The 25,808-nt window shown below is 38.7% G+C and overlaps 1 protein-coding gene across 4 annotated transcripts in view; it reads right to left on the reverse strand.

Annotated features, from left to right (window-relative positions):
- The window catches only part of LOC136874942 (zinc finger protein 98), a 116,355-nt gene extending 95,006 nt beyond the window's left edge, over positions 1-21,349 (reverse strand). For 2 of the 4 annotated variants that reach the window (XM_068227936.1, XM_068227938.1), the window contains exon 1: positions 21,194-21,349. The gene's annotated coding sequence lies outside the window, so the exon portion shown is untranslated. The remainder of the gene's footprint in view (positions 1-21,193) is intronic. The other 2 variants (XM_068227935.1, XM_068227937.1) reach the window with 2 other exon arrangements.
- Positions 21,350-25,808: the final 4,459 nt, after the last annotated feature.

Consider the following 25,808-nt stretch of genomic DNA (forward strand, 5'->3'; position numbering starts at 1 on the left):
CAGTATTTCAGTCATGCAGTTGAATAAATTAACTGATGCAGAGTTAATTGCAGATCATTATATCACAAAGTTCACTACCAGTAAATAGATGGTGATAATTAGCCGCAGTGTAGAAAGTGCAGCAGAGACATTCCGTTGTCTCATATTTTCGTGTCGGTCGCATTTCGTGACGAACTCTCGATCCGTACCGCATGCCGCTCTCAATAACTGTGTACATAAACCCTCATATGTTAAATTTACAGTGTATTTATATGTCAGTGTGTTGGCTGAGTCTATAGCCAAGAAAGGGTTGTTCAGCACGTGCAGAATTGAGCGATGAAGAGATATTCATCCAAAGCCTACTGTACTGCAGTGTTCAATAACTTTCAGCAAGAAGATGGCTTCGCCTATGGAAGAAGGAAGTGTATTTCTATGTGTTGAAGCAGTGATCAACATGGAGTAGACACCTAACGAGGTGGGGATGTGAGCCGCTGCCATGTATCCGGAGAGTCGTCCAAGATAAGGCGCATGTGTTAATTATGGCATGTTATATGGGTTATGTTAAAATACTAGTGCAGTTTAGAATAGGGATTTTATTTAACGTAAAGTAAGCCTGACGGCATGTGTTTATTTCATTTTTATATTGTTGTATATACGGATAAGAGAGAAATGCATGTTCTCTATATTTTTATTTTGATTTATGACTAGTTAGTTGGGATAATGAGGGATTTGTTAGGATTATTTGTTGTTCATTTATGCATGATAATTTAGTTAGTATTATTCCGATTTTTCCGTGTATATTAGTGCTAGGAGGATTAGATTGACAAGTTGATCCAACTTCAAAGTTAAACACTAGCTACATTGTGTGCAAATTTCATTATGGTTATTTAGAGTGTTAGTAACAGTTAAAATTGCATGACGCATGGTATTTCAGAAGCTGTACGTCGTAAGGAGTTGCATAACAACGTTGAAAGAATAGGATCTTCGAATTTAGGTTGGAATCTGTTTTTGCTCAATGATTTGCACAGGAAACGAACCTGGTCTCATAGTGTAAAAGGCTGACGTGATTTGTAAGAGATATAAGAAGTTATAATGCATGCAGAGTTATAAGTGATTATGCAGGCCGACTGCATGCCTCATAAGTGAAAGAATAATGTGCAGTGGATATGTACCTGCTTTTGTCTTCTGAGAGAATATTAAATATTAAATTGTCGAAGCATGCTAGGAAGTTATATGATTGTATGCGAGTTTCCGTATAGCCGACGAAAGATGATATTGCATTGCAAGCTGATATATTGGCCGTGTTTATTTAGACGGCGTGAATGAGATGGTATTTCCGTGTTACAATCGTGGCAGACAGAAACCAAACCTTAGTACAGTGTTGAGTTCCAACATTTCCTTTCAGCTCACAGCACAACAGGAAATACATGACGGATGATCGTGCTGTTGAGTGCGCAATTGCAGCAGAAGAAGGCAATGTTGCCCATTGCTTTCCACATAAATGATGGATAATTGTATGTTTTTCTCTTACAGGATGGTGTTTTATGATGTTTAATGTTGTTCGAATATGTTGTCTTGTTGTTAAATGGGGAACAGCCTGAGTGCTGAGTATTATTGATGGTCAATCTAGTTCTTACTAGATCCTTTGTGGTGAACCGCAATTCACATAGAATCAGTGTAGTATGTAAGACTTTTTCTTTTTATCCGATGTAAACAGATGTGATATTTTGCTAATTTTTTGTTCATTGTAAATATAGCGATGGTTCATGTTTGTGGGTTACTGTAGTCACGTCCTAGTTCGTGAACCATGGGCAACGGCTGAGTGGCCTAGTAAGTGGTCCTGAGAGTCGGGATACCAGTTGCTATGGAATGGGAGTGGGCATCTCGGACATATTCTGAGTCGTGGCCCTCCTTGTGCTCAGGCGGCTAGGACTATACAATTCACCGGTGGTCCATAACCCGTTAGAGGAGAGATCCTCGCTTGGACTATGTGCAAGTAGGGCAGCATCCTGCTTCATGAATTTACCGAGCTCAGAACACTTTAAGCAAGCCTCGGACCTATGGGAGTAATGGAGTCCCACTCCCATTTGACAGGCGAGGGACTCCTTGGAAACAACTTGGCGAACGAAATGGAATTCGATGGGGAGCTATCAATATTAATGGGGCTTATGGAAGAAAGAAGGTAGAACTGGCTGAGTCAGCGAAGAGGATGCATCTGGATGTGCTAGGAGTAAGTGATATTCGGGTAAGGGGAGATAAGGAGGAAGAGATAGGAGATTATAAAGTGTACTTGACGGGTGTTAGAAAGGGAAGGGCAGAGTCTGGGGTAGGGCTCTTTATCAGGAATACCACTGCACGCAACATAGTTTCGGTTAGGCACGTAAATGAGCGAATGATGTGGGTAGATTTGTCAGTGGGAGGAATTAGGACAAGGATTGTGTCTGTGTATTCACCATGTGAGGGTGCAGATGAGGATGAAGTTGACAAGTTTTATGAAGCATTGAGTGACATTGTGGTCAGGGTCAACAGCAAGGATAGAATAGTGCTAATGGGCGATTTCAATGCGAGAGTTGGGAATAGAACTGAAGGATACGAAAGGGTGATTGGTAAATGTGGGGAAGATATGGAAGCTAATGGGAATGGGAAGCGTTTGCTGGACTTCTGTGCTAGTATGGGTTTAGCTGTTACGAATACATTCTTCAAGCATAAGGCTATTCACCGCTACACATGGGAGGCTAGGGGTACCAGATCCATAATAGACTATATCTTAACAGACTTTGAATTCAGGAAATCTTTTAGGAATGTACGAGTTTTTCGGGGATTTTTCGATGATACAGATCACTATCTGATCTGTAGTGAACTAAGTATCTCTAGGCCTAGGGTAGAGAAAGTGAAATCTGTCTGCAAACGAATAAGGGTAGAAAATCTCCAGGACGAGGAAATTAGACAGAAATACATGGATATGATTAGTGAGAAGTTTCGAACAGTAGACAGTAAGCAGGTTCAGGATATAGAAAGTGAATGGGTGGCATACAGGGATGCTGTAGTAGAAACAGCAAGGGAATGCCTAGGAACAACTGTGTGTAAAGATGGGAAAAGGCGAACATCTTGGTGGAATGATGAAGTGAGAGCAGCCTGTAAATGTAAAAAGAAGGCTTATCAGAAATGGCTCCAAACAAGGGCCGAGGCTGACAGGGATTTGTACGTAGATGAAAGAAACAGAGCGAAACAAATAGTTGTTGAATCCAAAAAGAAGTCATGGGAAGATTTTGGTAATAACCTGGAAAGGCTAGGTCAAACAGCAGGGAAACCTTTCTGGACAGTAATAAAGAATCTTAGGAAGGGAGGGAAAAAGGAAATGAACAGTGTTTTGAGTAATTCAGGTGAACTCATAATAGATCCCAGGGAATCACTGGAGAGGTGGAGGGAATATTTTGAACATCTTCTCAATGTAAAAGGAAATCATCATGGTGGTGTTGCAAACAGCCAAGCTCATGGGGGGGAGGAAAATGATGTTGGTGAAATTATGCTTGAGAAAGTGGAAAGGATAGTAAATAAACTCCATTGTCATAAGGCAGCAGGAATAGATGAAATTACACCTGAAATGGTGAAGTATAGTGGGAAGGCAGGGATGAAATGGCTTCATAGAGTAGTAAAATTAGCGTGGAGTGTTGGTAAGGTACCTTCAGATTGGACAAAAGCAGTAATTGCACCTATCTATAAGCAAGGGAACAGGAAGGATTGCAATAACTATCGAGGTATCTCATTGATTAGTATACCAGGCAAAGTATTCACTGGCATCTTGGAAGGGAGGGTGCGATCAGTCGTTGAGAGGAAGTTGGATGAAAACCAGTGTGGTTTCAGACCACAGAGAGGTTGTCAGGATCAGATTTTCAGTATGCGCCAGGTAATTGAAAAATGCTACGAGAGGAATAGGCAGTTGTGTTTATGTTTCGTAGATCTAGAGAAAGCATATGACAGGGTACCGAGGGAAAAGATGTTCGCTATACCGGGGGACTATGGAATTAAATGTAGATTATTAAAATCAATCAAAGGCATTTATGTTGACAATTGGGCTTCAGTGAGAATTGATGGTAGAATGAGTTCTTGGTTCAGGATACTTACAGGAGTTAGACAAGGCTGTAATCTTTCACCTTTGCTGTTTGTAGTTTACATGGATCATATGCTGAAAGGTATAAAATGGCAGGGAGGGATTCAGTTAGGTGGAAATGTAGTAAATAGTTTGGCCTATGTTGACGACTTGGTCTTAATGGCAGACTGGGCCAAAAGCCTGCAGTCTAACATCTTAGAACTTGAAAATAGGTGCAATGAGTATGGTATGAAAATTAGCCTCTCGAAGACTAAATTGATGTCAGTAGGTAAGAAATTCAACAGAATTGAATGTCAGATTGGTGACACAAAGCTAGAACAGGTCGATAATTTCAAGTATTTGGGTTGTGTTTTTTCCCAGGATGGTAATATAGAAAGCGAGATTGAATCAAGGTGTAGTAAAGCTAATGCAGTGAGCTCACAGTTGCGATCAGCAGTATTCTGTAAGAAGGAAGTGAGCTCCCAGACGAAACTATCTTTACATCGGTCTGTTTTCAGACCAACTTTGCTTTACGGGAGCGAAAGCTGGGTGGACTCAGGATATCTTATTCATAAGTTAGAAGTAACAGACATGAAAGTAGCAAGATTGATTGCTGGTACAAACAGGTGGGAACAATGGCAGGAGGGTACTCGGAATGAGGAGATAAAGGCTAATTTAGGAATGAACTCGATGGATGAAGCTGTACGCATAAACCGGCTTCGGTGGTGGGGTCATGTGAGGCGAACGGAGGAGGATAGGTTACCTAGGAGAATAATGGACTCTGTTATGGAGGGTAAGAGAAGTAGAGGGAGACCAAGACGACGATGGTTAGGCTCTGTTTCTAACGATTTAAAGATAAGAGGTATAGAACTAAATGAGGCCACAACACTAGTTGCAAATCGAGGATTGTGGCGACGTTTAGTTAATTCTCAGAGGCTTGCAGACTGAACGCTGAAAGGCATAACAGTCTATAATGATAATGTATGTATGATGTATGTAAATATAGCATAGGGAAGTGCCACTAGTATTTTTCATAATTCATATCATGTCCCATTGCGTCTTAATTTTTCTTTTCATCGTAACTTTCTTTTATATTGTAATTTTTCCTTTAACGTTTAATCTTGCGACGACTCTAAATCAAATTAAATTCATAACCCGTATCAATGTGATAACTTCTAGTGTGACTCCATTCGAAAGAAATACGAATCAGTGTATGCGTACATCTGTTATCATATTACATGAACAATGGACTATAAGAAGAAGATTATTTCTAAAAGTATTCATTATTGTGCTTGATACTTCATTTCATATTTATTTCTTTGTTCAATTAGCGTTTTTCATGTCCTGTTCTTTCTTTAATTTTGAGATTTTTGTTATGACATTTTATGATTTGATTTTCATTAGCATGATTCGGGGATATTTGTGAATAAACTCATCCTACCCCATATTATTGTTTCTCATTCGAGTTATACCTCCATTTTTCTGTCATTTACTTATATTTAAGTGAGGAACTTCGACTTTTAGCCTGACCCAGTGACGACCAACCCACTCTCTGCCCAACCCTGAGTTAGTCGGATGTTTATACAGGAATGGAGGCATCGTCCTAGAGGGTATTTACCCCTGGGTACGGTACAGTATGGCATGAAAATCAGAACCGTACAGAGAAAAGCAAGACTACAGTGATGTCGAGAGGGGAAAGGTAAGGAAAGGACACTGTGAAAATTGGAAGTCAGAGTCTTGAAATTGTGGACAGCTTTAAATACCTAGCAGGTGAATTAATGCAAAATGGTCATAGAGATCAGCAGGAGGGTACAGCAGAGTAATGCATTCTACCACAGTGTAAGAAAATTAGTTTGGAGCAAAGAAGTACCAAGGAAAAGTAAAGAGATGATGTTAAAAAATGTACCCATACTGACTACGCAACTGATACTCGGACTTTGAGTATCAGGCAAGGGAGTAGAATTCAAGCCAGTGAGATAAAATTCCTAAGAAATATGATAGGAAAAGACAAGGGAAGACAGAGTGAGAAATGAAGATGTTAGGAAGGAACTTGGGATAGGAAAGCTAAATGAAAGAGTTGAAAAGAATAAACCAAGGTGGTTTGGGCATGTAAAGAGGATGGAGGAAAATATAATTCCAAGACAGATGCTGGAGGCAAAGTACGAGGGCAAGAAAGGAAGAGGAAGACGTAGAACACGGTGCATTGAATCAGTAAAGAGCAGCATAAGAAGACGAAATTTAGACTGGGACAGGATTGTGGAAGAAGAATGGTGGAAGGAATGAAGAAGTTGGAGAAGTGCCATAAATACCCCAACCTGGCAGGAGCTGGATAAAGGGAAATGATGATGATGATGAATCAGCTATGTAGGGAACGGCAAAGAAAGAAATGTTATTGTAGTGGGTGATCTCAATTTACAAAATGTTAACGGGAAAAGTAATGCAAATGACAGAAATTAATGACAGAAAAATCGAGAGAAAGAAGGAGGTACAGACTGGAAAGAAATAGTTAAGAATGGTTGTGGAAGTAAGGAGAAATTGAAAGAAAAACCAAGAAATTTAATTTAGCAAAAAAGTCCGCTATAAGGATAATATGATGGCAAATATAACAGGCAGTCATACAATTTTAATGAAAAATGAAAGGGTATGTGTAGGTACTGAAAGGCAGAAAAGGCTCCAGGATCTGTTATGGAACAAGGGTGTGCATGCGTGAGGATTTACAGAAGGAAGAAATATTTAGTCAGCAGTAGATTAAGATAGTTGGGCATGCAGATAATGTCCACATTGATAAGGTATCCAATACTAGGTAAGTACTAAAATATACCCAATAAAAATATTTACAATAACATATGAATTTGAAAGTTAGAAAAACAGCTGGAATTGATTAGATTTCTGGAGATATAGTAAAAACAATGGTTCCTATACGGAAGCACTTACTTGATTACTGTTATGGATGAGGGAGCTATCCCAAATGAATTGAGAGTTGCTATAGTAGACCCAATGTACAAAAGAAAGGGTGGACCAGGTGAGTTGGCAGTGCGGTTACGAGTGCGCAGCTGTGATCTCGCATCCAGGAGATAGTGGGTTCGAACCCCACTGTCGGCAGCCCTGAAGATGGTTTTCCGTGGTATGAGTATGAGGGAGTATGAGGGAGGAGTTGGAGAGTTTGAGGGAGATAATTAGGATTCTCTCAGAGGACAGAAAGGAAAGTAGGCCTCCCTCAAATAATGTACAGGATACAGTAGGTGTAAAGGAGGGATGGGAAAGAAATGCGGGAATTCTAGAAGACAGGTGGTCTAATGTTTTAAGGGGAAGGAGATTGCAGGCTAAGGGCTCTGTTTAGGATCAGAATTCAGGACAGGTGTCTGTGAGAAATCGGTACGAGTCACTGCAGGTAGAACAACCGAGGGAAGATGAGGAACAGGGAACTCTTGCTGATATGTGTGGAAGTAGGAGGAAGGGAAGAGGTAGGAAAGGAAATGTAGTGTAGTGGAAAGGAAAAGACAGGTGGAACAGGGCCATGGGAGGGACAAAAGGAGGAGGTAGCTTTTGCAGCAGTGAGAGAAAATAGGGCTGACCAGGAGGGGAAGGGTTCAAATGAGGTGGGTAGGGTTGAGGCTTTGGTCATGAGGGATTCCATCATTAAACATGAGGGGAAAGTGTGCGGAGGAAAGGGAACCAGGGTAGAGTGTTATCCAGGAATCAGGCTGAGGCAGATGTTGAGGAAAGTAGAAAAGAAGGAAGAGGGAAAGGAGAAGGTGGTAGTGTTTCACGTTGGTACTAACAATGTAAGGAAAGCAGGTGTAAGTACCAACATAGTTGGGGATGTGTGGGACTGGTAAATGCAGCACGGATGACGTTTAAGGAAGCGGAGATTGTTATCAGTGGAATACTGTGTAGGAGGGATACTGACTGGAAGGTGATTGGGGATTTAAATGAGACTATGGAGTGGGTATGTGGGAAACTGGGAGTGAGATTTCTAGATCCTAATGGGTGAGTAGGAGACAGGGATCTGCACTCAGATGGCCTTCACGTAAGCAGTGGTCAATCAATCAATCAATCAATCAATCAATCAATCAATCAATCAATCAATCAATCAATCAATCAATCAATCAATATTGATCTGCATTTAGGGCAGTCGCCCAGGTGGCAGATTCCCTATCTGTTGCTTTCCTAGCCTTTCCTAAATGATTTCAAAGAAATTGGAAATTTATTGAACGTCTCCCTTGGTAAGTTATTCCAATCCCTAACTCCCCTTCCTATAAATGAATATTTGCCCCAGTTTGTCCTCTTGAATTCCAACTTTATCTTCATATTGTGTTCTTTCCTACTTTTATAAAAACCACTCAAACTTATTCGTCTACTAATGTCATTCCACGCCATCTCTCCGCTGACAGCTCGAAACATACCACTTATGATTGAATAGGTGGTAATTAACAAAATTATAAGAATTTGTATCACAAGTAGATCTTCAATACAGACAAAGAAGATGAAATTTATAACCTGCAACATACCACTTAGTCGAGCAGCTTTTCTTCTTTCTCTCAATTCTTCCCAACCCAAACTTTGCAACATTTTTGTAACGCTACTCTTTTGTCGGAAATCACCCATAACAAACCGAGCTGCTTTTCTTTGGATTTTTTCCAGTTCCTGAATCAAGTAATCCTGGTAAGGGTCCCATACACTGGAACCATACTCAAGTTGAGGTCTCACCAGAGACAAATATGCTCTCTCCTTTACATCCTTACTACAACCCCTAAATACTCTCATAACCATGTGCAGAGATCTGTACCCTTTATTTACAATCACATTTATGTGATTACCCCATTGAAGATCTTTCCTTATATTTATACCTAGGTATTTACAATGATCCCCAAAGAGAACTTTCACCCCATCAACACAGTAATTAAAACTGAGAGGACTTTTCCTATTTGTGACACTCACAACTTGACTTTTAACCCCGTTTATCAACATACCATTGCCTGCTGTCCATCTCACAACATTTTCGAGGTCACGTTGCAGTTGCTCACAATCTTGTAACTTATTTATCACTCTATAGAGAATAACATCACCCGCAAAAAGCCTTACTTCCGATTCCACTCCTTTACTCATATCATTTATATATATAAGAAAACATAAAGGTCCAATAATACTGCCTTGAGGAATTCCCCTCTTAATTATTACAGGGTTCAATAAAGCTTCACCTACTCTAATTCTCTGAGATCTATTTTCTAGAAATATAGCAACCCATTCAGTCACTCTTTTGTCTAGTCCAATTGCACTCATTTTTGCCAGTAGTCTTCCATGATCCACCCTATCAAATGCTTTAGACAGGTCAATCGCGATACAGTCCATTTGACCTTCAGAATCCAAGATATCTGCTATATCTTGCTGAAATCCTACAAGTTGAGCTTCAGTGGAATAACCTTTCCTAAAACCGAATTGCCTTCTATCAAACCAGTTATTAATTTCACAAACATGTCTAATATAATCAGAAAGAATGCCTTCCCAAAGCTTACATACAATGCATGTCAAACTTACTGGCCTGTAATTTTCAGCTTTATGTCTATCACCCTTTCCTTTATACACAGGGGCTACTATAGCAACTCTCCATTCATCTGGTATAGCTCCTCTGACCAAACAATAATCAAATAAGTACTTCAGATACGGTACTATATCCCAACCCATTGTCTTTAGTATATCTCCAGAAACCTGATCAATTCCAGCTGCTTTTCTAGTTTTCAACTTTTGTATCTTATTGTAAATGTCAATTTTATCATATGTAAATAATATTACTTCTTTGGCCTTAGTCTCCTCCTCTATCTTGACATTATCCTTGTAACCAACAATCTTTATATACTGCTGACTGAATACTTCTGCCTTTTGAAGATCCTCATAAACACACTCCCCTTGTTCATTAATTATTCCTGAAATGTCCTTCTTGGAACTTGTTTCTGCCTGAAAATACCTATGCATACCCTTCCATTTTTCACTAAAATTTGTATGACTGCCAATTATACTTGCCATCACATTATCCTTAGCTGCCTTCTTTGCTAGATTCAATTTTCTAGCAAGTTCCTTCAATTTCTCCTTACTTCCACAGCCATTTCTAACTCTATTTCTTTCCAGTCTGCACCTCCTTCTTAGTCTCTTTATTTCTCTATTATAATAAGGTGGGTCTTCACCATTCCTTACCACCCTTAAAGGTACAAACCTGTTTTCACATTCCTCAACACTTTCTTTAAACCCACCCCAGAGTCTGTTTACATTTTTATTTACCGTTTTCCACCGATCATAGTTACTACTTAGAAACTGCCTCATGTCTGCCTTATCAGCCATATGGTACTGCCTAATAGTCCTACTTTTAAGTTAGCAAACTTGTTTAGAAGAGTTATAGGCAGGTACATTCAGGGAAACAGGGTGGCCTAGGGAGTGATGTTAAGCGAACAGGGAACTGGAAATCAAGTAGGATGACATAAAAATGTTAGTGCTCAATTGTAGAAGCATTGTAAACAAAGGAATCAAATTGAGTAATTTAATACATATATACTTACCAGATATTGTAATAGGGGTTTAATCATGGCTGAGAAATGATGCAGAAGTATTCTCACGGAACTGGAGTGTGTATCGTAGAGATAGGATAGGAATGGCAGGAGGGGGAGTATTCATTCTTGTGAAAAAAGAATTTGTAAGCTACGAAAAAGTTAAGGATGAAAAACATGAAATTCTGGGTGTCTCATCTCTAAAGATAATAGGCAACTTGATGTCTTTGGAGTATACAGACCGGGAAAGGGTAGCGCTGACAATGATTCAGAATTTTTTGATAAGATAATCAGCTATGTTGGAAACGATAAGGAAAGGAACGTGATTGTAGCGGGTGATCTCAATTTCAACAACAATAAAGGTGTTTTAATTTAATCCACCTATTCAGTACTTTTATTTTCACTTATAGTGGTTACATAAATAGACTCACAGTTAAATGGGACATGTTTCGCCCTCAATTGAGGGCATCTTCAGCCTAAAAATCATCAAGAGTACAACTAATATTAAAAGTGGAAGCTAAATGTTTAGCCAGTTATTAAAATTCAGGACATAAAAATGTGAAAAATGATACAATATATAAAGATGCTAATGGAAACACTGTCAATGATTAAACTATAATCTTGTCGGAGACTAAAACTTCTTCCATTAAAATTCCAATTAAAACAGTTAATTTAAAATGTTAGTGGAAAACCAAAGTGGTAATAATATAAAGCCAACGACATGAGGGCGTGAACATAAGCATAAACATGATTGTCATAAATATAATATGTCCAAGGTCTTATTGGCTTTCCATGGAAATTGCTAGGCGGGCAATAATTCCAATTTATCTCCCGTATGCAGTTATCAGACTGTGCCACATATATAGGCTTCTGATAAGCTCACCTGCATACACCCAGCGTCAGTGGGTAGGGTCTGACACATCTCACTCTGACGAGTCTAGTGTCAGACCTAAGACGAAACGCTGGTTAATAGAGCAAACGCCTGAAAAGCCTTGCATCTGATATATTTTTGACATGCTCTATTGGTGAAAAATATCTAATTCCCTCCATGGAAATTTAGAATTTCCATTTCTAAGTGGTATGTTCCGAGCTGTCAGTGGAAGGATGGTGTGGGAGGACATCAGTCGACAAATAAGTTTGAGTGGTGTCTTTAAAAATCGGAAAGATCACAATATGAAGATAAAGTTGGAATTCAAGAGGACAAATTGGGGCAAATATTTGTTTGTAGGAAGGGGAGTTAGGGATTGGAATAACTTACCAAAGGAAATGTTCAATAATTTTCCAACTTCTTTGCGATCATTTAAAAAAAGGCTAGGAAAACAACAGATAGGGAATCTGCCATCTGGGCGACTGCCCTAAATGCAGATCAGTAGTTATTTATTGATTGAATGCTGGGGCTGTACCTTAATTAAGGCCACGGCCACTTCCTTCCCATTCTTAGGCCATTCCTGTCCCATTGTCGCCATAAGACCTATCTGTGTCGGTGCAATGTAAAGCAAAAAAAAAAAAGAGAGAGAAAGAGTGATAAATATAAAGAGGTTAATTAGCAGCCAGTCAGCTTGACATGTGTTGCATGGAATTTCTGAGAAAGACATGTCTGCAAAATTATTAACTCATTAGGTTGAAGGCAGTGTGGATTTAGAAAAAGTTTTCCAGTGAGGCTCAACTTGAAGGATTCCAGCAAGACATTGTTACTGACCTATCCAAGGCTTTTGATAGTGCAGACTGTGGAAGATTACTGATGAAAATGAGGGCTATTGTACTGGACAAACAAATCAGTAGCTACATTTTCAGAAAACAGAACTAAGAGAATTAGAGTGAGCAATTATCTGACCGTATAATGATTAAGACGAGGGTTTTGCAAGGCAGTATTATTGGACATTCATGGTTTCTTATACAGTCAATGATATTAATAAAGAATTTGAATCACAGATAAGGATGTTTCAGATGATGATGTACTCTATTGAGTATTAAATGAGTTACCGGGTACAGGATTGTGAGCAAATACAAAACGTCCTCAACAATCTTGTGAGATGGACATCAGACAATGGTATGATGGTAAACGGGGTGAAGTTTCACAAAGAGCAAAAGTCCTTTCAGTTTTCATTACTGTGTTGATGAAGTGAAAGTACTCATCAGGATCACTTTAAGTGCCTCGGCGTTAACAGACGGTAAGATCACAATTAGGGTAATCACATTAACAGGATCATACATAAATGATACAGAATTTTTAAATTTTTTTTACTAGTTTCATGTTGCACTGACTATGGGACAGGACAGGGCAAGGACTGGGAAGAAAGCAACCATGGATTAAGATACAGCTCCAGCATTTGCCTAGTGTGAAAATGGGAAACCACAGAAAACCATATTCAGGGCTGCCAACAGTGGGGTTCTCCCCAAACATAAGCTGACAGCAACATGACCCAAACCATATTGTCACTTGTTTGGTATGGTTGCAGATCTCTTCTTATGGTTATGAAATAACAGGAGAGGATATTCTTGACACTGGCCACGTATCATCTTGTAATCTGCAGACCTCTGAGCTGAGCAGCGATTGTTTGATATGCCGAGCCCTGTAGGGGTTATAGCGCAATTGGGTTTTATTTGGATGTGCAAATGTAAAAGAACTATAAGTAAAAGTATATGAATAAGTCTTCTAGTTTGTTCACTGTAGGTCTCATAAGTAAATGAACCATAGTATTTGTCTAGGAATCAGCAACTTGCACTGCACTCATTGTCAATTTGTGCCTCCATCTGTTGGTTTGTTCTAAACATGTGACATTTGCTGGCTTTCAGGGTTGCTTATCAAATGGTTCACAGTGTGCCCATACATGCCATAATCACTCAATGTCATCTACATCATCTTCCTTGGTACTCTGTCACTCTGCATATGCATTCTCTACATCTATGAAACTTAGGCCTATCTATATATATAAAATAAGAGCTTTGTCTGTACATTGCTCAGAATTTAAAAAGAATGGTATTTCTATATCAGTTGTGTCCACAGTAACAAGGAAATGCACGTTTTAATTTTCCATCATTTCTGTCTGTCTGTATGTATGTATATACGTATGTACCGTATGTATGTATGTATGTATGTATGTATGTATGTATGTATGTATGTACCCTATGTATGTACATACATCACGTGAAAATGGCTGAAGTGAATTTAATGAAAATCGGTATGTGAATTTGGGGAATAAACCACCACAATCTACGCTATAAACCATTTTATTAACACGAAGTGAAATTATAGTTTAGGGGAAGGTCTAAAATTAAATTCTCACATGTTTACGTTATTAGTGGTCCTATAGATAAATACTACATAACTAAAGTTAATTAGAATTAAATGTCCAATCATTTATGTCTTATACATTTTTACCGTACCGGCTATGATAACAGAGATATTCATGACTTTGTATTTTTGTTGTCAAGTCCGTATCAACACCGAGCCACGAGATAATGGGTAAAAAGAATTTAATGAAAATCGGTATATAGAATTGGGGAATAACAAACAACAGTCTATGCTACAAATAATTTTATTCAGCCTGGATAAAATAGTAGTTTAGGGGAAGGCAACTAAAATTTAATTTTTAAATACATATGTTAATGGTCCTATCGAAAAATACTATATAACAAAAGTTATACAGAATACAATTTCCACTCATTTATGTTTTATTCAGTTTTACTGTACTGACTACAGTCCGTGAAACTTTTAGTGACACTCCTTTTCATGGGGTGAGGAGTAAGGAGGGAGCTACCCCAGTTCCGGTAATACTGCCAACCGAATGGAAATGAAATCTGAATTGAATCAACAGTATGATCGATCGATATGAATTTTCTAAACCATCGTTTCCGTGTAGGAGTTCTAGGTTGTTCCTGTGATGTACCTTGATTTTCCTCACTCCCGTTCAATCTTAAGCTATATTTTGACTTTGCTGTGTAAATAACAACAGTATTTAAAGTGTTGCAATTATACCGCCAGATGTCTCATGGCGATGCATAATGGTTTCATATTTTTTGTGTCAGAGGTTGCCGATATGAATCTTGAAGATAACTGAAGTCTACCGATTCAGCACTAGGGAGCCAAAGTATCACTAAAAGTTTGTGTACTGTATGATAAGAGTGGTATTTCAGAGTTGGAAGAAACTAAATGTGAAGGCCTATAGTACCGAAAGCCCATAAAATTGATCAACAATAACATTACATTGACCATTGTTCGTTGTGTCATTCTTTGTCTCTTATGGTGTCACTCATCTCCGATAGATGGGATTACTGCTGCATACCGAGTATAACAGCCTGCCTAAATATTGGTGGGGAAATAGCTGGAGAATTAGATAACTTTCTTCTTTAGCATGCCATTCCTCTGGTTCATACAATTTCTGATACTGCTGGCATGTAACACACTGGTTCATCATAGTATTCAAGCTGTTTGATCCCTACCCTGGGGCGCTGACTGGAATGAGCAGAGTGCACACTTAACGGCTGTCTGCAGCCTGGTCATTCCAGCTCTGCAGCATAGTACTGTTCGTTAAAAGTGAGAAAATGTGTGGTTTTTCATTTGATCAGGTATTTCATGTGATGGCATTGCTTTTAATCGCGACATTCCTACTGACGTCACTGTAATGTTTTATGTTGATTTCAGTTGGGAAAACCACTGAGACAGTCTTTCTGAGGATGTAAAAAGGCAGGAGAGTGAGTGTCTGCCATTATAAAGAAGAATCCCCAACTTGACTGTGACCTACCATTACAATGAAAATTCCCTAACTCAGTCTTCACATGAGGAAAGATGTATGGTGAATTCCCCATCACGTTTCTGGGGTAACGCTAAGAGCTATGCAATTTAATACAGTCTTACTCACAATGTGTATACTACCTAACCTAGAATTTTGTATGCAATGTAGAGTTCCGTAGCGAAGCACGGGCTCATCAGCTAGTTCATAATAAAAAGATAATTTCCTTATTATAATAATGATTGTTGTCTAGCTAGAATTTCATTACTCCACTACGGTAATGAGGTAGACCATACAGTCGGCGTCTCAACGCTGAGTGTTGGATGGCGGGATATAACCCGACACCCTGAGGTGACTAATTCCTGTTCAATAATACCAAAGGGTCTCCTGAAGGCTTAACATTCACATCCGATGGAATCACCATCACAATGACTGAGGAACAACTGATGGGACTTGGAAGAAACGGAGAAATGAGGAGCCCTACAAGTACACTGAAAAGATCATAGACACAATGCAGATACGAAAGCTGAAATTCTATGGTCACCTAGTAAGAATGGATGACAAATGGCTGACCAAAAGGATCTTCAAATACATCATGGGGTTAAAGGCCACCTCCAAGTGGGTAGAAGAGGTCAAGAAGGACACAGAAGAATTTGGAATTACACTGCAGGTAATCCACAACAGAAGAGAGTTCAGAAGAAGAGTTGACAGTCTAAAATCATTTGAAGAGAAATCACTAGAACAGAGGCCCAAACGGATCATTTCCAAAGAGGACAGAAAGATGAGAAGTGAAAGAACGAAGAGGTTTTGGGGAAGAGAAGAGAGTCCAAGAAGCCTTAAGTTCTATGCTGTCCAAACATGGAGAGATTTGGAGGGGAAAAAAATAAAAGAAAAGCAGTAAGAAAGCTCAGTTTCATGATTGTTTGTCTACCCATCCTAAAAGATTGTCCAAAACTTCAACATGTTTTAGTCATACTTCTTGTCTCTTGACCTCTCTTAACTCTTGATGACTAGTGCTGAACGGTGTCCAAGCACAAGCCAAGAGTCAACATACTTAGCTGGGTTAAGGCAATGTATCGGTGAAATTTGGTGAAAATTGTGAAAAAAATCCATTTTTTTTAAACGTTCTTATAATGTTTATACCTTGTACTTTCTTTTTGAGCTTTGTTTTATTTAAATATCAGCCATTTAAAGCCCTCAGCGGCCATTTAAATGACCCGGCGCAAGTGGGCGTTGCCGCCCATCGACACCATTCTCATGAATATCTTTCGTTTTGTTTTATGAAGATTTTGAATTGAGCGCGCGGGTTGAATGTAAGAAATTTTGTTCCTGTGGGTCTTTATGTTGGCTATTCTGACGGACTATCGATATATCAAGTTGAATTGGCGCTTATTTCAGTGATGGAGCTTGTCCATGTGTTGAATGTAAACAAAGAGTTGTGATCTCACGTTTTGAGTTTATCATTCGTTTTTTAGACCTACTCTGCTTTTCTGTAATTTCTTATATGTTATATTTGTAATAAGTGTGTTATAAATGATCCATAAACAATAACAGGATCTACATAGTCCAAGCAGCTTAGTTTTTGAGGTTGGGGTTTGTGAGGTTGTGTAATTATCAGTGTACATAATGGGAAGAAGAACTGAGACTTGTCGTCGTCGGAAGAAACGTCCTAGTAAAGTGTTGGATAAAGTGAAAAATGCCATTTTTAATAGGAATAAGAATGTAAGTACTAGTTTACAAGATCAAGTAGGAGAAGTTAAAATCGCCACACCAAATATTGAGCCCGGGGAATTCATAGTGTAATTTGGGCTAAGTGTCCGAAGGAAGTGTTTAGGTCAAATAAAGAACTGGAGATTGCTGTAACATCAGAATTGCTGAATTTAACATGGGTTGTGAAGCAAGTGAGAAACAAAAAGCTAGTGTTAGGGGTGTTAAAGTTAGCAGCTCAGGACAGAAAATTAGTATAATGAGGGACAAGCGTAGTATTGAGCACAGTGGAGTGTCTGGGCGACAAGGGTTCAAAAGGGCCCGAAGGAAACTAAAACTCTCAAAACTGCTAGTGAGGCCAGGAAGAAGGCAACAGAGAGTCCAACATATGGTGCTGGGGAGTTTTAAGTCAACTAGATTCAAGTACTGGACTACTGTTCATCTCTAAAATTTCAATCTCTTTTTCCTCAGAATTTATTTTTCAGCACTTTTCAAGATTCAAAATGCTCCTCATGCCACAGTTTTCAATCAATCTACTTGAAACCTTTATGATAGTTTCAGTTACAACATAATAACAAACTGATGTGCAAATTTTGAAATACATGCAATAGATCAGTGGCAATCTAGTTTTTTCTCATCAGGATCATCATAAAATATATTAAGTTAAGCCAATGTGAAATAATTTGTTCCTTTCAGTGTAATTAAAATTTGTCAAAACCCACACATCACTTCTTTTATATTGGTATTTTAAAACCAATATTAAATTTTAAGCCAGATCTGTTGAGCCGTTTGGCATGAGGAGCATTTTATAAATACATAAAAAATTGTTAAATATATTGATAAATTTATGAATATCTCAAAAACTGTTATCGATAGAAACGTGAAACTTTGTATGTTGTACCATGCGGATAATGACATTAAATGATCAAAATTCTAAGGTGATAAGATGAAAACTGTAGATTTTAGGATTTTCACAGATGCATTGCCTTAAAGAGCTGAAGAGGAGGTCCATTGATCTTTACAAAAAAAAAAAAAAAAAAAACCAATCTAGAAACTGTTGCAATAATCTATTAAGGAAACTATTAAAAATACTTTATGTGGGGTCCACCTTTTAATGATTGACAATTATTTATTTTATCATACATATTTCAGGAAAAAGAGAATTAAACATAAGTGATCACAAATTCCCCCCTGTGGGTGGAGGACGCAGATGAAGAATTCACCCACGGTATCCCCTGTCAGTCGTAAGAGGCGACCAAAAGGGGCAACCAAGGGATGTGGGGGTTTTTTCTTTTGTCCCTTCAGGCTAGCAACCTGTCGAAAGGACATTTGATTGCTTTCAAGTCTTGCAAAAAGAAAAATGCAAGACAGTAACGGGTCACATGGCCCAATACTTGGAGGGAGATGATGATGATGATGATGATGATGATGATGATGATGATGATGATGATGATGTGATCAGAAATTGTATTCCTTATAACTTTTGTTATGTAGTATTTTTCAATAGGACCATTAACATAGGTATTTAAATTTTTCCTGAAACATGTATGATAAAATAAATAATTTGCAATCATTAAAATTGAATTGACAAGGTGGACCCCCACATAAACTATTTTAAATAGTTTCTTTAATAGATTCAAGCAGGTCAATACAGGATCAAATAAAATACCTTTTATGGTTAAGTTTATCAACACTGTTGCAATATACAGTGATGATCTCAATGGTGTGATAATGAGGTTCGCCTGTGAGAAACCTCTTTCACATTCACTCGACGATATGACTATCGAACTGATTGACTGTTTCAACGGAGTAAGACTTTCCGGAAACACTCTGGAGTGAAGAAACTATCAGAATCGTATAACTATTTGCCTTTCATTGAGTTTGAACTGGGAGAAAAGTTCTTGGAGGCCAGACCCACTCACTAACAACAGAGTAATATGCGATTAAAAAAATGTTTTTAACTATCATAATTTATTCCCCCTAAAGAGAGCTACTGGAACGCCGTTTTGCTGTGTTCCACCTCAAATCGAGCCTTGGTGGTGACTATTGTTTTAACGGAAAGTACAAACTGGGCAACAATCCTCTATTAACACTAATCAGAGGGGAAAAAATGGAAGGGATCCAACACTTGAAAAATGAAGCTATTGGCCAAAGAAAGACAAGGGCCATCAAGGGCGTGAAAATGGAAGACTCCCCAGGCCTCCAAACATAATACCGTTGGGGTCGGAAAAGAACAAGAGTTGACTAAAAAAGGTCAAATAGATGAAAGTGAGGAGCCTGGCATGAGTAAGTGGAAGCAATGCCAGGACTCAGTTAAGGGCCCCATGGTTGCCAACTGACACTCCCAAGAAAAGAGCCCTGGGGCCCCTTTTAGCTGCCTCTTACAACAGATAGGGAATGCTGTAGGTGTTATTCTACTGCCTACACCCAACCAATGTTTAAAATTTCCTTGTTTAATTTTTGTCTCTCTTACTTTGTACTTCTGACACGATAAATAAATAAATAAATACCCACAGGGGGATGCTTTATGGCACTGATAGAAATAAATTCATATTAAGCATACCAATAGTCAAACTTTTCCTTATGCCATACTTGGTTCATTATTTGAGGATCAGAGATAATTATTACAAAAAATTTTTTTACTGGCGGTTATTATTTTGCAGACAATATCTCTTCCGAGCGTCAATATACTTAAGAGGCTGGATTTCTTATGCCTGGTATGTCAACAGCATGAGAGAAAAGCAACAAACTTAGAAAACTCTAGTATAATGGACAACCATGCTATGGAACGATACAATATTATAGGCCCTAACTTTTATTTTATACAACAGGGTCCTAGATTCTTAACATGCATATGAACCGAGTTAATTCAAAGCACATTCGAAATACATTAACTTCTATTTTAGGTATTCTCACATGAACAGACCAAAGCAAAGCTTTTTGTGTGTCCAATATATGAACAGGTGCCATTTCAGCCTTGTCCATCGCTCTGAAATTATATCTTAACTTGTGATTTAGAGTACTGCAAATTTTAGACTCACGAAATTGATGCTATAATAGTAACATCATTATATATCTCTGTATCACATTGAAAGGTTAATGTGATATACTGGTCAACAATACGGATCAATCTACTATTGATCATTTTGGTTAAGATGATGAATTATATCTATGTCATCCAGCGAGGTATATGGTGGTGGTAGTGATTACTGTTTTAAGAGCAAGTACAACTGGGCAACCATTCTCTATTGTCACTAATCAGATGGAAAAATGGAAGGGATCTAACACTTTTTAAAAATGAAGGTATAGGCCAAAGAAGACAAGGGTCACGAAGTGGTGAAAATCAATCAATCAATCAATCAATACTGATCTGCATTTAGGGCAGTCGCCCAGGTGGCAGATTCCCTATTTGTTGTTTTCCTAGGTCTCCAATACCATCGGGGTCGGAAAAGAACAAGAGTTGACCAAGAGAGGTCGGATAGGATAGATGAAAGTGATGAGCCTGACACACGTAAGTGTATTATAAGTAATGTAGGGACTCAACTACGGGCCCTGTGGTAACCCACCCATGCTCGAAAGTTAATAGCACCTGGGGCTACTGATATAAGATCCTTTTTTAAGTACCTATCTGTATTTGAAGGAATCGACACAGTATAGCAGAACCAATTTTTGACTTTTATTGATGGTTAATATCAGATCAGCAGAACCAATACAGTGGAGCATGATAACCTATAAACATTTTCAGGAAATTACCCCAAATCTGGGTTACCGGTACCATTGTGAGTAATCTATTTCGAGCTGTAATCTGAACAGAATTAAATATGAATGTATTTCTTATTTCTCATGCATTAACCATAACCTAAACAAATGTACCGTACCCTACGTAAGTTTGATTAAATTCACAATTATTATAAAATGTATTATTACACAGCATTCTGACCGACAACATTTTTTTGGTTATCGCGAGTGAAATCCTGTACTAGTAGGCCTAAATGAGGCCAATTTAGAGTATTTTGGATGCAATTAAGAATAAGTTACATGCGTCATCGTGTCCCAAGCCATCTTGACATTTGCATACAACTGAAATTCTGTATTTTCCAACCATGTTTATTGATAACAGAACCAACACAAATATTGACAAATACCTTCTTCTTCTTCTTTATAATTTAATGGTCTTCGCTGATAGCAGTTTAAGCAGTCACTGGCCCTATATTAATAACTAACACCAAACTATGGAGGAGACTAAAACACAACGTACAAAGTCAGGTACAAAGAGAATAAAACTACCACAAATATAAAATAAAAAACATCTTACTATAGAGTAAGACAGGATAGCTTAAACGAATACAGGTGGAAATAACACAACAGTTATTTTGGAACTGTTCCAGACTCGGAACTGATCTTTAAATGCACAGTACGGCAGAACATCCTGTTCCGAAAGAACAGTGTTCCGTTCCGTATCGCCTGCACCTTCAGCGAGATTGGTCTTTAGCAACACCCTCTTCCAAAAGAATAGTGTTGCACAAATTGTAAAGTGATATTGCTCACACACTTTTGTTGAATAGTTAGCATAAGCAGTCTTCACTTGGGTCATGGAAATATGTTTTCATGCAGAATTTAGTCTTGTGATGGCATTTCGCAAAACCTGGTTTGGTCCACTCCATCTTCAGTCTAGCATGGCCTCTGTTGTGAAAAATTCCGGCCATACTTCTTCTTGTTTTTGTCTTCTCTTCTTAAGGACTTCTTCTGCTTGTGGTGTAGATGGTAGCTGTCGGTTATACCTCAAATATTCTATGAAAAAGCGTTCTTTTGCAAGCATGTACCGGTACGCTGGTCTTGACGGTGTTGTTTTTGCTATCCCCGGTATTCTTTTCAGGAATCTGGCTTTTACTCTTTCTAGGGTTTCTAAGTCGGTCATAGTAAGGTGGTCCCAAATGAGATGAATACCATAGGTAGAGAGTAGGGAGAATTTTGCTGCGGAAGAGAAGCATTGCTGTTTCTAGCAAGATCATGGTGGGGTTTTCTATGTCGTAGATCCCTCGTATAGCTGTTGCCGTTCTTTCTCTGATGTGTATTCTGTAAGAGGTTCCATTAGATTTAAGAGTGATGCCGAGGTATTGGAAATTACCAACTCCTTTCAAGGTCTGTCCTGAACACCGATCTCTATACATGGATGGCTGGTGGCTTGGGTAGCAGTAAAGGCCGGTCTCCACTGATTAACATTTAACACCAACATGTTAAATGTTGAAAGTGTTTTAAATTATAACTGGTGACACTATCAACATGTTAATGTTAAATGTTGAATACTGTTTCATTTAACATTGTGTCCACACTTAATAAACATGTTAAACTTGACTTCCTTTGTTTATATACAGGCAGTTCATCATATCAATTCGTGGTAATACATTTAGGTGGTGTCTGGTATTTTCAGACAAGGACAATGGACTCAGATGAAGAGGATTTGGCCTTTGTTATTGCCATTGTTGCTTCTTGTTATGATTTAGAAATGCAGTTCTATTAGACTCATTTCCTCCCGTCATCTTGCTCATTGCTTCAAAAGCAAACCATTTTGAAGTATAAATTTTGTCCGCTCCCGCCCCGACTTTTCTGTTTTTTTTTTTTTTTTTTTTTTTTGCAATACTCGACTGTACTGGGAGCGGAGGGATGCTAGGTTTTTTTTTATGCACTCGCGGGAACAATTATAGATAATTTAGAATTCCTGGAAAATGTCGGCTTTCTTCGCTTTATCACTGCATTCCTTTGATGAGACATCCCACAAACAAGGCCTTTCTATTATATCATTAATTAAGTCCAAAGTAATCTTGCTCCACTCCATTTTTGACTATAAATTTTAGTATAGTGCAGAGATAACGACACACGTGCGCGTATCGGTAACAGTACCGGTACTGCATTTGTAGCTTATAACAAAGGGAATGAGTGACGCGGAGTGTATTAATTATAATCCTACTTCACGAGAAGCACGTCGTTTGCATATTTGGCTATCTGTTGACATGGAAACGGAAAGGAAGTTGCCGAAGCTGTGCCAACATCTCACGAACAACGAATTGACTTGACAAGTTTTCCACTTGGAGCGGAAAACACGCCAACATGTTAAAAGTGTTAACCACAACATTCTGAGTTAACATGCAAAGACAATTGGAAGACACAATCACAATATACATGTCAATTGTGACACGTTAAATTTAACATGTTGGTGTTAAATGTTAATCAGTGGAGACCGGCCTTAAGCCGAATAGAAGATGACTGGCGTAGAAAGATGGCAGCGAGCGCACCGTGCAGTAGACCCATTGAATAGACCACGAGGAGCGCGCTTGCTTTGTTTATGCTTAGTTCAGTTACGCCAACCCCCTTGATTGTAGTTCCACGGGTGTTCTGTGCTGTGTTATTTCAAAATAAATAGTAGTGTATTTTATGAATTTAGGTTTGTTGCCTTGTAGTATGCTTGTAAATTCGTTCGTTCCTAATCTGTTTATCCTCCAGGGTTGGTTTTTCCCTCGGACTCAGCGAGGGATCCCACCTCTACCGCCTCAAGGGCAGTGTCCCGGAGATTCAGACTTTCGGTCGGGGATACAACTTGGGAGTATGGCCAGTACCTCGCACAGGCGGCTTCACCTGCTATGCTGAACAGGGGCTTTGTTGGGGATGGGAAGTTTGGAAGGGATAAAGACAAGGAAGAGGGAAGGAAGCGGCCTTGGCCTTAAGTTAGGTACCATCCCGTCATTTGCCTGGAGGAGAAGTGGGAAACCACGGAAAACCACTTCCAGGATGGCTGAGGAGGGAATCGAACCCCCCTCTACTCAGTTGACCTCCCGAGGCTGAGTGGACCCCGTTCCAGCCCTCATACCACTTTTCAAATTTCGTGGCAGAGCCGGGAATAGAACCCGAGCCTCTGGGGGTGGCAGATAATCACACTAACCACTACACCACAGAAGCGGGCACTGCTTGTAAATTACAAAATTAAATTTAAATGTGCATGTATTTATGTGAAATCCGAATGAAGAAGCATCCTACCGGGTATTAACATACCGCAGTGTTCAGCTTATGGATGTACAAACAGAAACAATCAGCAGAAGGAGAAATCATTTCATCGGTGAGTTTTATACTGTACATAATAATCTTCCTAGGGTAGTGTTTTGAGTTTTGGGTTTATTGTATCTTATTTCGCATATTCTGGGAGCGAAATGGCAATTTTTCTAGGTTTCCTTTCTCGAAACCCGAACATCTAAGATCATGGATTAGGAGTATCAGGTGGGAGACTTGGGAGCCTTCTAAAACAGCTGTTCTCTGCTCCCATCACGTTGAGGAAGACTATTTAGATAAAAATGGACAAACTGCACGCCTTAGAAGTGATGTATAGCCAACTGTATTCAATGTTACTGAACATTAACTACAAGTAAAGATTTACTTATATTTTTATTTATTTGTTAAACTGACGGTTTTGATGAAATAATTGGCGTGACCTTATAACAATCTTAGAAAATGAAGTCTGGAGGAATTCTAGACCTTATTTACATCAGTAATAATTATGGGTTTCAGACACTGGAGTGGTGGGAGAAGGTAAAGTGTGGTGGGTGTTTTAGGCTATCCCATTATACTAGTTGTGGTATTTGGGGTTCATTTAACGGGTGTTACATATTTCTGATGATGACCATCAATATTGCTTTGGTAGCTCAATTTAATTAAAGAGGTCTGTAATAGTAAATTAAGCTGCAGGTAATGTGATATATTGACAAGTTTTGAATATTTGCTGGTTTTATGAATGTGTACATTTGCTTCAATGATATTTTAATTTGATAAACTGCGCGTTACTTCATAGAAACAGGAAACAGGAATTCATTATCAAGCACCGATTATGGTATATCGAATCTAGGCCTGTATAGTGAGCTACGTTTATAGGTAGGGCCTACATCATTTTAAGAATGCATAATTTCGTGACATACATGTACACAATTTACAGCAATGTTTCCAGAAACTGATTTTCACTCGTATTGTGTTACCGATCGCTAATTGCATGTATTCAGCACCTAAGTTAATATTAGTCGGCCGTTATTATACACTCATTTTTATTGCTATCCCGGAGATTTTCTGACCTCAGAACGACGTATCAGTGATCCCAATGTCCTTATACTTTGAGTGAACATGTCCCTATATCTTTAATTATTCCAACGCGCCATTAATTGCGATTTAAAATTGACTATATTATCATTGCTTCCCCATCAGGAGAACTCTAGGATGGGTACGCCAACATGGCGAACCGCGCGCTCAACTTGGCGTACTTTCTCCTGCAGCGGAGAGCTGCCATCAGCGATCCATGTATAGAGATCAGTGGTCCTGAACAACGGGGTTGTCTAGGGAGCGGTGAGGGTACAGAGATCTGGAAGTCAAGTAGGGATGGCATAAAAATGTTAGTGTTGAACTGTAGAAGTATTGTAAAGAAAGGAATAGAATTAAGCAATTTCTTAGATAGGTATATAATTATTTACCAGATATTGTAATAGGAGTTGAATCGTGGCTGAGAAATGATATAATGGATGTAGAAGTATTCGCACGGAACTGGAGTGTGTATCGTAGAGATAGGATGGGAATGGTGGGAGGGGGAGTATTCATTCTGGTGAAAGAAGAATATGTAACCTACGAAAAGTTAAAGATGAGAAACATGAACTTCAAGGTGTAAGGCTCATTTCTAAAGATAATAGGCAACTTGATGTCTTTGGAGTGTACAGACTGGGAAAGGGTAGT

This window comes from Anabrus simplex, chromosome 5 (assembly GCF_040414725.1).
Source record: "Anabrus simplex isolate iqAnaSimp1 chromosome 5, ASM4041472v1, whole genome shotgun sequence".
Taxonomy (NCBI): domain Eukaryota; kingdom Metazoa; phylum Arthropoda; class Insecta; order Orthoptera; family Tettigoniidae; genus Anabrus; species Anabrus simplex.